Source organism: Triturus cristatus, chromosome 6 (genome assembly GCF_964204655.1).
Source record: "Triturus cristatus chromosome 6, aTriCri1.1, whole genome shotgun sequence".
NCBI lineage: Eukaryota > Metazoa > Chordata > Amphibia > Caudata > Salamandridae > Triturus > Triturus cristatus.
In genome coordinates, this window is record NC_140589.1 from 1,270,128,145 (window position 1) to 1,270,141,045 (window position 12,901).

Here is a 12,901-nt window from a genome sequence, read left to right on the forward strand (position 1 = left end):
CAAGTTGGTTCTGCTGACCACAAGAACAGCCGTGAAGATCGAGGGCCGCAAGGGTTGGATTCATTCAAGTCATATCAAGAAATTTCATGGGCAATACTCGGATATAGACATTGTGCCCTGCACTCCCTCACAGACTGATTCAAAACTTCCTTTGGTGGAAAAAACTGAAACCGAACTTTACAAACTAAAGCTTAGGCCCAACAAGTCGAGCAATTTGATTGTTTAAGTCCTCTCCAAGGTGAAGCGGTTGAATTGTCTCTGACATGTATCCCTTGGACCTGAGTAGAGAAAATACCCGGAAAATGTTGAAACGACAGGCGTATTGTAAATCACTGCGTAGCCACTGCATAGTGACATTATTAATTTTGTTTTTATTGAGTCTTTTAATAATTATTACAAGTATGTTGTTGCACATATATTACCCTATTTCTAGACATGTTTATAATGTTGCTGCTGAACATTCTTTTAGTGACTTACCTCCGCATGAATTGTCTTATAGACTTGCGCTGCGCAATAACACTTTCATTAGTATGTTACATCATTCTCATCAGACTAGTAATGCCACCAATTGTTGGGTGTGTGGCCGACTCCCTCCCTATCAGAATTATGAAGGAGTCTTGCCTTTCTTTCCACATCCATTTACACATAATGGCTCCTGTGGAGCATGGTTTAGTTTAATCAATTCCATAGACTCGGACACCGCAGTTTTCCAGGATCAGTGGGTATGGGGAAACCTAAACCTAGTTTTACTCAAGGTCTGCTACCCTGACAAGGAGGGTCGCCCCAAAAGAACAGGAACTGATCTAGAAAATGAAGTATATGGATTAGGTAATTTTACACCTAATCTCATGATTCTAAATGTCGTAACCGAAGTTGAACTAGTCTTACCTACCATGTCAGTATTCCCAGCAAAAGGTGAATTGTGTGTAAGAAAGGTTGGTTCCATACATATGGGCCATAGTAAATGCACTACTATAGTAGAATTCAGTGATCAAGGCAAATCTTCATTTAGAGCCTCTCGCCATTCCTACTTTGTATGTGGTCAGACTGCATATATGCGTTTACCCCTAGATTGGGATGGTACCTGCTATATTGCATTCCTTTTGCCACCTGTTTTCCTAGCTCCTCCTGATTATTACAGAAATATTCATTTAGTACACAATAGAGAGCGGAGAGATCTCCCGATTGTCGATTACACTGAAACAGCATGGGAAAAATACACAGATTTCAATAAAGGCATCTTTCCCTATATAGGTACTGTTACTAATAGTAAACTAATACGTAGATTAACTAGAACCCTTGAAGCAGTAGTGAATGAAACTATTTCCGCCTTAGGCAATTTAACAGAAGAGCAGTCTGCTATGCGGATTGTTGTGCTTCAAAATCGTCTTGTCCTTGACGTCATCCTGGCTGATAGGGGCGGAGCTTGTAGGGTCATCGGATCAAGCTGCTGCGTATTCATACCAGAGAATTCGCCATCTGTATATAAAGCTATAACTCGCCTTCACAAGATTGTAAGCCAGATACACCAGAATCCAGGCACTTGGACTTGGTCCAATTGGTTTTGGAGTGTGATATCAGCCTGGGGATGGAGAGTTCTATCCTTCCTAGGTATTGGCCTTCTCATACTATTCAGTTGCTGTCTATGTCTACAATGTGGACCAGCGATTTGTGGTCTGTGTGCCACATCGTGTATTCCACCACCAAGATTTCATTCAAGACCCCGGAAGAAGAAAGAAGAACAAATGATGCTATATGAACAAATCGATGGATTAATGAAGATTGATGTCTCTTGATGGGCAAGTAGGGGACAAGGAGGGAATGTGGAAATATGGATTTTTCTGGTCAGTTATGTCCCCTATCTTGGACCCCAACGGTTTCATGTATAAATCACAAGTACATGTATGTTCCCTCCAGTTCCAGTTATGAAGACGCAAATACATGTGCGTCCACCGTCAACATGTCCTCTGTCAGATCCGCCATGAATAGGCCGGATATTCCATTCCTAAGTACAAAAGGCCACCGCCTTTATATGGTTCACTTATGCCATTTTTCAGTCCAGGCAAGTAGGCCCTGATTCTGTCATCAAACTCTTCTTGCCTTCTGCCTCTGAAAGCTCCAGTCTGAGCCTGCATCTGTGACCATGAACTCTGTCTCATTCTCTGCGCGGCTCACGAAGCCTGACATCAGCCTATTCTCTGCCAAGAACTGTATTTCACCTTCGAGTTATCTGCTTCCCCCTCAGCCGATGCATTCCTGCCTAGTAGTTTAAGTAAACAATTCTTCCAGCTACCAAGCAAAGGGCCCGGCTTCTCTGTCTTAATACAAGTAATTCATAGCCCTGTTACTATGGAAGATTCCTGCCCTCGCATTTAGTGTAGACACTTAGACGCTTGTACACGCACGCACAGTCAGTATAGAATAGATTCTGTCCGAGAGTCCTTCCTTTGTGGATAACATAGTTCTTTAAACATAGGATGTTAGATATGATTTGGGATTAGGTTGACTTGACCCCTCAGACTTCTTGTCTCCACATGTAGAGCTAAATGTCAAGTCCCCTTCACCCCCTAGTTACACGTCAATCACACGTCATAATGCTGCGCGCGCATCTATGCCAAGTATTATCTTATAGATCCACCTATACATGACATCACAACCAATTATGTTCCTTTTTACTCCTTATTACACCCATTTTTGGTTACGTAGATGTATCGTCATTTTCCTTATCAATTGTTACGCCTACTGTATTCGCTTCATTGTAATGTATGTTCTATAAAAGCCATTTCATGTCAATAATGTATGTACTTCACTTCCTGAACCTTCGTGGTGACGGAACTTGAAGCATCCGATTATAATCGAGTATTGGAATAAAGCCCATTCCGAACCTCTAATACCACGGATTCTGCCTCTCATTTTACTGAGCTATTTTATTATGTTTCTGTATCAAATTCAGTCCCGGTAAAGGAAAATTATTTACCACAGGCTTAAAGAAAGAAAAGAGCAATGTTGCATTGTGCTAGGAGGAGGGAAGATAGTTGCTACTCTGAGGCCGTGGTGGCTGGTTTCTACTCTCGTGGTTCTGAGTTGATGTTTGACATCTGACATTTCTTGCCTTAATTCCGCAGTGTACCACCAAGGGATTAGATGCTATTGTGGAGCTTAATAGCCAGTTATGGGTTGTACCCCATGCACCCTTCAGGACGCTTCCGCGAGGAACAACTGTTTTCTCCATAAGTAGAACATGCGGGTAGTTTGGGGGAAGTATGATTTGGAGCTCAATGCCCCATTCCTTGAATGTGAGGGCTTCTCTCAGGATTGATGTTGAACCCCAGTTGGTGATTGTGGACTCTGCTGTCCCTTTGCCAGGAGTATGGGCAAATTTAACCAAAATAAGCTCAGCAGAGGTTATGTTTTTTATAGATGGAATGTGTTGAAATATTCATAGCAGATTCCCTCTGTTTATTATATCCAAAGGGCCATTCGAGATAAAGTGGGGAATAAATGATAAGGCCGCAGCGAGGTAAACTCCCCGCTTACGTGCGGATCTGTTTGTAGAGGTTTGAGTTGGTTCCCGTAGTTGCAGATTAAGGGGTTCATTATCATCTCTTCCTAGTGAGCCTGTTTTCTGGGTATTTCTGAGGTGAGTGGGCGAGTACAGTTAACGTTGGTTGTCTGTAGGTTAGTTGTATTGCAAAAATCTTTTGCTGTTCCCTCCAGCTTCCTTTTTCTCCATTGAAAAATGGCACTGAAGGGGTTTGATGGTTGCTGGCTCTTCCTCACAGGTTGTACCCTGTAAGACGCTTCTTGTCAATTCCCTTTTGTCAGTATTCAGGTTATCACAAGCCTGGCCGCTGTGCTTCTCAAGGCCGTCAGTGTCATTCTTTAAGTTTGCCAAATATGAGGCTGTTTCATTATGCGGCACTTTTCTGAAGGTGGCGAATTCCTGGGGGACTGCAATGGCATGTTCTCCATTTGGTTGTGCCGTTCCTTTTTATGTTAGACGGAGAACAACGTTCCACGGTTCTAGTGTGCTCTGGCACAAGATAGTGCTTCCCTGTTCCCACAGTTTAATTGTGGGGACCCCAGAATGAGCAGTAGCGTAGCTTCATTTTCTGATGTGGCCTGGGTTGTACTCTTTACATAGAGGGGAAGGCCAAAAGAGAGCGTATGTTTACCAGTTCTTGTTTTTTTGTGGCCGGAGGCAGTTGTGCCCCCTTTTCATCCACTGATTTAGGTATCTGTTACATTGTTGGCTGGGGTGACTCTCCTGTCCCTTCTAGTGCAATACTGTTTTCAGTAGGCCTGCTGCCTTGTTTAAAGCCACAAAATGTAACTATCTTTCCTTGTCTGGATATGCCTACTGTGGTGTATGGTCCTGTTATTGCCAGGTACCTTTGTTTTGTATGCGCAGTTTTTCTGAGAGTTTTTTTCAGTTTCAAAAAGAATAACAGATCCCAAAGTGGCAGAGTGTCTTCTGTAGGAGAAGCTATGGAGCATGATATGAGATGTGAGTGTGACAGAATGGAGAATTACTCTAAAGGAGTGGTGCTGTGCATCAAGAATGTTAATACTGAAGGAGAAAAGGTCAAAGGCCCACCTAAGTGCACTGTCAAAGTGTTAAATATTGAACTGGAACTGATGGCGGATTCAGGTTCTCCATGGACCATTATCACTAGAAAGTATTTTTTGGAAAAGTTTAGAGAGGTGTTAGATGTGAATACGTTGAGAGCTTCTGACATCATTGCTGAGAGCTTTGATGGCACCACCATTGATATCATGGGTTACAATCCAGTTGAATTGGAATTTAAAGAAAGGAAAGCTCTGATCAAAATATATGTCGCTGAAAAATGAGTAAACTGAGTATTATTCTTAACCCTAGAAGTAGTGAACCTGTTATTATAGAAGAAACGTTGGAGGAGGAGAATGTCAGGCTCCAATTTCTGAATGTCATCACTGACAAGCTAGGTAAGTTGACAGGGTATTAGCAAAGTAAAGACAGGGACAAAGCCTGTGAAGCAGAAGCTAAGAAGTGTTCCTATCACTATCAGGCAAGAACTGAAAGTGATGTTGAATGAGATGATCAGGGAAGGAATCATTGAAGAGGTAGAATCTTCAGAATAGGTTTCTCCAATAGTTTTAGCACGAAAAGGGGATCAATCTTTGAGGTTGTGTGTAGACTTGAGAGCATTAAATGCCAACATAATAGCAGATTGCCATACCCTTCCCAACATAAATGAAGTTGTGTGTATATTAGAAGGTGCTGCAGTGTTTTTTACATTGGACTTAAGATCTGCTTATCATCAGATAAAATTGACAGAAGATTGTAAGCATTACACTGCATTTTTAATGCCACTGGGTCTATATCAGTTCAAGAGGATTTATTTTGGTCTAGTCTCAGTGGCGTCAGATTTTCAAAGAGCAACGTACTACATTTTTAAGGCTTTCAAGACAACATACTTATATTCTCTAAGAATCATCAGAAGCATCTGAGCCATCTGGGAAAATTAAAAAAGGAATTGGAGGATCATACTTTAACTCTTAAGAAGACTAAGTGTAAATTGTTCCACACCTCAGTAGAGTATTTGGGTCACACATTATCTGGAGAAGGGGGTGGTTCCAATCAAATCTTTGGTTGATGCCATTGTAAAAGCTCCGGCACCAGACAAGAAGGAGAAATTACTTTCATTTGCAGGAATGTGTGAATATTATAATAAATATTTTAAGGATTTTGCAACTAAGATGGAACCTCTCTTCCAGCTACCAAGCAAAGGGCCCGGCTTCTCTGTCTTAATACAATGCCTCTCATTTTACTGAGCTATTTTATTATGTTTCTGTATCAAATTCAGTCCCGGTAAAGGAAAATTATTTACCACATGATGGCGCCCGAACAGGGACACTTTCTCATCTCACGCGCCGGCGGTGAGTTGCAGGCCCGGTCTCCTGCCACAGCTGGACGGACAATAACGCGTACCAGCAGGATTTCCTGTATCTCCCTCCGGTCAAGCGGGGGCGACTGAGACTGCGATCAACACCCAGACGAGGCGGTGAGAAGTGCGAAGTATCCCGACCAGAGCCTAGCTGAGAGAGCAAGATCCGAGGTATACAGAGGCCCACCCGTGTTTGAAGTCCCAAGTCGAGTCCAGTGTCCGACGAGTCGAGTCAAGTCCAGTCCGATTCAAGTTCAAGTTACTGAGGCCTTCCGTTTCCGAAGCTACCCGGTGAGTACCATTGCTGGGGAGGCATTTCTGACGTGCACATAGGTTGTGCCGGTCAAGACGGGTTTGGGTACACAAATCCGGTCTGCACTGTTTTAGCAGTGTATCTGTACTGTTTAGCAGTATATCAAGTATTCCGAAGTATCTAGTTATTGTCAAGAATTAAGCTTGGTGATTAGTTATGCAGACAATCATCATTGTTGTTTCAGTTAAAGGTTTTAATGTTTAATGTTTAATGTATTTAAGTATGTTCTGTATGTTGTGGTATGAATGACTGTTCATTATCGTGTTTATTGTATTAAGTCTGTTCAAATTCAAGTATCAGGTCAGTTGGTCAAAATCAAGTATAAGGTCAGTTTTCAATATGCCGCTCTTTTCGAAATTAAGACAGATCACCACCAGAAAAGGGGTACTCGAAGAGGCCGTTCCTATTCCTCCTAGGGACACCCCAGGGTACTTCATGTATCATAAACATGGCTTAGATGCCATATTATTTCTTGATTTATGGGTAGACTATACCAAGGAATTACCAGAAAGTCAGAGGTGGCCCACAGCGGGAACCTGGGATGCGGAATGCATCATAAAAGTAGAAGAAGAGTTATGGAAAAGAAAGGTCAGACAGTCACAGAAAGATGCCATTGAATTATGGCGTAAAGAATCACATAGACGAACAGAAAAAGCACGTAGACAGGAAGAGAAGAGTAAAGAGAATTCCAATAAAGTTCAAGAAAATCTATTAATTGAGGAAGGTATCCGAGTGAAAGCAGAACAAGTAGACAGACAAAGAAATGCCCTTATGAATGGTATGTACCCCCTTCTGGCCGAAGGATTACCTAAGGCTACTCCAGAGATACCGAAAGACTTGCCAACCCCATTATTTCCAATAAAGGTACATCCAAGGGGGCATCCTAGAACCGCAGAAGATGTTTTTCTGTCCTCATATTTAGATGACGCAGCTCCCGAGTATGCTAATTCCGCCCCGCACAGACCGCATACCAGGGAGGTTCAACGCCAAGATCCAGTACCCGTATCGTTACAGCAACAAGTTCTGACACAAGTTCCGGCAAGCACATCTGTTTCTGCATCCGCTCCTACAGCTACTCCTATAGCTGTGTCCACACCTGTAGTTGCTGTGTCACGTTCGACGAATCCTTTCACACCCGACACCCCAGATGGGGCCACGGGAGGTGCTACCAATATCTTTTCTACGCCGCCTAGAATAAATAAACTTACTTTTCAAGAGTCAGCACATTCACGTACACCCAAACTCATTAGTGCCCGTGCGCTTAAGGAACTTCTTGTAGATTGTAGATATGACCCTGTGCCCGGAAAAGAGGACGAAATGACCCTAGCATCATTACGTATCAGACGAGCCGCAGTGTATTTAGGGAAGTTACCAGGAATGACTGCGCATCTAGATAATATATACAATTTTGTCCAAACGGGGCGAGATCCAGAATGTATTCACAGAGCTATGGAATACCAGAAAGTAGAGATACAGGGGGAACTGTTACGTTTCCTCATAAACTGTGTGATCAGAAATCAAGACCGACCGGGGGTAGACCCGGAAGCAATGCAAATTCTTACAAGATGGAGCCAGAATATATCAGAAGGGAGACATGATAAACAAAATTGTATAATAGCCATGTGCCGAAAGATCCGTAAAGAAATAGAACGCCTACACGAAGAGAGATTAGAGGTAGACGAGTTCGAACAAAGCGAGGAAGAAGGGTCAGGACCGCCCACAGGACAGTCAGAAACTATAGCATATGTAGGTAAAAGAAGATCTTATAATAGTACGAGATGTCTTATTGACCCGATACGCCCGATATGTCCAGACAGTAACAGGGGTTTCCCAACACCCATAGTCCATATAAGGTCTAACGAGCATTCGTTCCAAACAGCTGACAAACTACTCCGAGAACTAAGGGGTTATCATTTTCTCGATTCTATGGATGAACAAGATTTAGCCAGGGCAGCTGTCCATTGGGTGGACAGTCCCGGAAAATATAGTGATGATACAGTAGTACGCACATTTTTGAATCTCACCCCAGATGAACAGAGGTTAGCTGGGATTTATATGATTCAACAACTCATTATACTATATCGGAGTCAACATTCAGATCCTGGTCCCTTACCCGACATATTGACTGAATTACTCACGAATAGATGGAGAGGTTCAGGTACTAAATTAATTAAAGAAATTCTAGAATCAAGAAAGCAATATATTCTTTTTGTATGTTCAGAACATGTTTCATTGCCCGTCAAGGAAAGAACCACGTATCACATGGATAGACAGAATCCCTTACGAGAAGTGCACCCAATAAAGGGCGAGGACAACGAGTTCAAGCGCGTATTTGTATACACGCCCATATCGAAAATAGAATTGTTACAAATGAAGAAAGTGGTACCCAGTCATGACAAAGACCCAGCGGGTTTTCACCGAGAAATTAAAGACATGTTACTCATGGGAGAGTATACCTATCCCGACATTATGACAATATTAAAGGTATTGATGCCTGCTGGCATTTATGAGAAACTCAAGGAAAAGGAGTGGGAGGTAGGAGACCAAAAGATAGAATGGTCAGTATTAGAAGCAGAAGAAAAGGCCCGAACTGCAGGAGCAGGGCTTGGGGATAAAACTAAAGCATTACCAGGTTTATTAGTACAGGTACTGCCACGCTTATTAACTACGAAAAAGGAAGACTGGGGTACAATTTCAGCCTGTAAACAGAAGCAAGATGAGGACACTAGTGATTACTATGCCCGATTTGAAAAATGTTTCGGTATAAATAGTGGAATAAAAGCAAGTAGCGAATCATACCCACATCTGTTTGTAACAAAATTAGTAGAAAATGCCCTGCCCCCAGTAAAGAATAGAGTATTAAAATTCGAGAGTACCTGGCAAGGTAACACTCCATCACAAATGTTACAAATGTTACAGTACCATCACAATAGAATCAGAGAAGAACAAGAACATGAACACAGACGCATGAAGGACACAAAAATGAAAATGCTAGTTTCTCAGACAGTTCCAGCTGAAGGACATAAAAAGGGTATGACACATTCTGATTCAGCAGGACCTGTAAAAGGGACATGCAATTATTGTAAAAAGCCAGGTCATTATGTACACGATTGTCCAGTTTTAAAACATAATATCGCCATAGGTAAAACGCAAGAAAGATCACGGCCACTTAGACAAGATCAGAATGAACAAGAAGCTCTACAGCATGCCCAGGCCATGCCAGCCGCACAACAGCCAATACAGTTCGTGCCAGCTGCACCAGCGTTGCCTGTTGCTGCCACACAGACAACAACACGACAAATGTATCAGACCGCACAGTATGAATATCCTGAGTACCAGCGTTACACATGAACTAGCCTAGAGAGGGAAGTTGACTTACCCCTTATCGAGATACCTGTAGATCAAGAAGGACCTTATGTACACAGTGAATTGTTAGGTCAAGACAGAAAATTTTTACTCGATACCGGGGCAAGTCGAACAACCATAAAACGTAGTGAAGTTCCAGGGGCACCCCTCTCAGGCTCACAAAATATTTCCCTTGGTTTTTCAGGAAAACCTATTGTTAATGAAGTGTCACAACCTCTGCCACTTACGATAGGACCTCTGACCCGAACTACAGATTTATTGCTTACTAAATCATGTCCAGAAAATCTATTAGGAATAAAAACGTTAAAAGCTCTAGGAGCCATAATATGTTGTTCTCCGGAAGGAGTAAGATTGTTTTTACGTGATTTTAAAGGTCACTATGTATCTAGAGACATGGATCCCCGACTGCAGACTTTACCAACACATCTATGGGCACGAGGCCCTACTGATGTTGGTTGCATGAATATTACACCATATCGAGTCACATTAAAGGCAGGAGTGGTGCTACCACGAATGCGACAATACAAGTTACCGCCAGATGCTGTAGTGGCTTTACTACAAATCATTGACGAGCTCATTACCCAAGGAGTGGTTGTGGAAACAGACTCCAATGTATGTAATTCACCGATAATTCCGATTCTTAAACGAACAGATCCAAAGGCCCCGCCAGTATATCGATTGGTTATTGATCTGCGCGAATTAAACAAGTGCATTGTGCCACAATTTCCTGTGGTCCCAGATATCTCGTCATTACTGACAGCCATTGATTCCGAAGCGACATTCTTTACTGTAATCGATCTCAAGAATGCCTTTTTCAGCGTCCCAATAGATCCGGAAAGCCAATATTTATTCGGATTTAGTTTAAATGGACGTAGCTTTAAATTCTCACGCGCACCTCAAGGATTTACAGAAAGCCCCAGCATCTATAGCCAAGCACTGAAACGAGAACTTGACAGTATCCACATGCCAGTTAACACTGCCTTGCTTCAATACGTCGATGATCTGCTGATCACCGCCCGAAGCGAACCCGAATGTGAAAAAGCATCACTGACAGTTTTACAATTTTTAGCCGAAAAGGGACACAAGGTGTCCCCTTCTAAGCTGCAATTCTGTGTCCAGCGAGTTATTTATCTTGGACACTCGCTGTCCAAGGAGGGAAGGCAGCTTACACCAGACCGCATTCAGTTAATAGCTAACATGCCAATACCCAAGACACAAAAGGAGGTGCGGGCTTTCATAGGCCTCACTTCATACTGTAGACAGTGGATCCCGCAATATGCATTTCTAGCAAAACCACTCATTCAGTTGACAACCCAGGAGGCAGCCACATCGACTGTTCTCCCTTGGACCCAGGAACATACGCAAGCTTTTGAAAGCCTAAAGAAAGCTTTATGTCAAGCACCTGTTTTAGCAACGCCATGTTACAGAAAACAGTTTACACTCTTTGTTACAGAACGCGAAGGTACTGCTTTGTCAGTACTCACACAGGAACAAGCAGGAGCACACAAACCATGTGCTTATTTTTCTAGTACATTAGATCCCGTAGCTCAGGCTTTGCCTGCATGCCTGAAATCAGTAGCAGCAACAGCTTTAGCAATTAGACAAAGCGATGCCATAGTGTTAGGACATCCATTGACAGTTCAAGTACCACATGCAGTAGAGGTTCTTGTAAATAGAACGCAAACACAACACTTGACTATAGCACGACTCACAGGGTACGAACTTACACTGTTTCAGCCACACATAGAAATCAGACGCTGTAACACATTGAATCCTGCCACACTTTTGCCAGTAACCGGAACAGACCCACTAGCCCATGACTGTATTGAAGTTATTACTATAACGACGAAACCTAGACAAGACTTGACAGATGTTCCATTGTCAGATCCAGACCTGACATTGTATGTAGATGGTTCATGTATGAGAACAAGTACAGGAGAGTTGGTGGCTGCTTACTCAGTCACAACAGATACTGAAGTCATTGAAACAAATCGTATAAATACTGTGTCAGCTCAAGCCGCAGAGCTTATTGCTCTGACACAAGCCTGTATTCAAGCCACAAGTAAAAGGGTCAACATATACACTGATTCACGATATGCATTCGGAGTTGTACATGACTTCGGCGTGCTGTGGCGAGAGAGAGGTTATTTAACTTCCCACGGTGCCCACATTCAGCACGGACCCCTCATTCATGCCTTATTAGATGCAATACATCTACCTACTGCAATATCAATTATGAAATGTAAGGCTCATACGAAGATTACTGATATCATTTCCCAAGGCAATGATCTAGCCGACAGAACAGCTAAACAGACGGCTCAAACTCAAACCCCCGACATGACAAAGACAATAGTCCCGATACCGACACATTGTATGACAGTTAAAGATCCTACTCTTGACGTAATTGACATACAGACACATGCTACACCAGACGAAATAAGGAAATGGACTGAATTAGGAGGGATCCAAACGGACCAAGGATGGATGACGAAGGAAAAGTCTGTATGGTTCCTTCCTGATTCAATGGTCCAAGTCATTATTAACACTACCCATAGTCCAGCGCATTTAGGAGAGAAAGCTATGCTAGACAGCATTCAACACATTTGGTTCAATAAACATTTACGAGCAGCAGCCAAACAAAAAGTCCGCACCTGTATGGTCTGTTGCCAGTTCAACCCAGGAAAAAGCGTTCCCGTAGAACAGGGTGGATTTCATCCTCCTGATCACCCTTTTGAAGTCCTCCAGATGGATTATATCCAGATGGAACGATGTCGAGGATTCAAATATGTTCTCGTAGTTGTCTGCGCTCTGTCCCGTTGGACGGAGGCATACCCGGTTTCAGATTACACTGCCCCGACTACTGCCAAACAGTTAGTTCGAGAATTCTTCCCACGCTACGGTTTACCACGTGTTGTCTACTCAGATAACGGCCAGCCGTTCTCATCCGAATTAATGAAACATGTTTCACTTCTGCTAGGATATCAGTGGAAATTCCACTGTGTCCGACACCCCGAAGCAGCAGGTCTCGTAGAAAGACATAATCAGATACTGAAAATCAGACTGTCCAAAATATGCAGAGAGAAAGGTGTCGACTGGATAGTAGCATTACCAGTTGCACTCTTTTACATGAGAATGGTAGCGCACTCTAGAACAGGGCTATCCCCGTATGAGGTGATCTTCGGCAGACCACCAAATATGTGGGGGACGCCTATACCACGCAAATTAACTGATATTGACTGTAATATGCTGACAGATTACTTGGCTTCCTTGATGTCTGCACTACAATCTTGTCGTT